Source organism: Alligator sinensis, unplaced genomic scaffold (genome assembly GCF_000455745.1).
Source record: "Alligator sinensis unplaced genomic scaffold, ASM45574v1 scaffold210_2, whole genome shotgun sequence".
In the NCBI taxonomy this organism is placed as follows: domain Eukaryota; kingdom Metazoa; phylum Chordata; order Crocodylia; family Alligatoridae; genus Alligator; species Alligator sinensis.
In genome coordinates, this window is record NW_005841946.1 from 2089609 (window position 1) to 2090385 (window position 777).

The following is a 777-nucleotide window of genomic DNA, read 5'->3' on the forward strand; positions in this document are numbered from 1 at the left end:
CGGGGCGCACCCGGGAGCGGCTTCAAGCGCTCGTTAGGCCGCGGGGCGCTCACTAGGCCGCTCAAAATTAGGCCGCTGAGGGCCTCACTGGGCTGCTCAAAATTAGGCCACTTGGGGGCTGAAGAGCTCACTAGGCCGCTCAAAGTTGGGCCACTTGGGGGGTGGAGGGACTCACTAGGCCGCTGGGGGCTGAGGGGCTCACTAGGCTGCTCAAAGTTGGGCCACTTGGGGACTGAGGCACTCACTAAACTGCTCAAAATTAGGCCACTTGGGGGCTGAGGGGCTCACTAGGCCTCTTGGGGGTGAAGGGGCTCACTAGGCCACTCAAAGTTGAGCTGCTTGGGGGTTGAAGCGCTCACTAGGCCTCTTGGGGGTGAAGGGGCTCACTAGGCCACTCAAAGTTGAGCTGCTTGGGGGTTGAAGTGCTCACTAGGCCACTGGGGGGTGGAGGGGCTCACTAGGCCGCTCAAAGTTAGGCCGCTTGGGGACAGAAGGGCTCATTAGACTACTCAAAGTTAAGCCGCTTGGGGGCTGAAGCGCTCACTAGGCCTCTCAAAGTTGGGCCTCTTGGGGACGGAAGCGCATAGCGGCTCAAAGTTAGGCCTCTTGGGGGTGTAAGGGCTCGCTAGACCGCTCCCAGCTGGTCCCTCCATGCGCACCCCTCAGCGCCTGGTTCCCAGCGATGGCGAAGGTGTCACTACTCCCGGCTCTGGATCAGCGGCCGGCACTTGTGCAGCTCAACACGAGGTGCAACCGGGCCCTTGTCCCGGCCAGCTC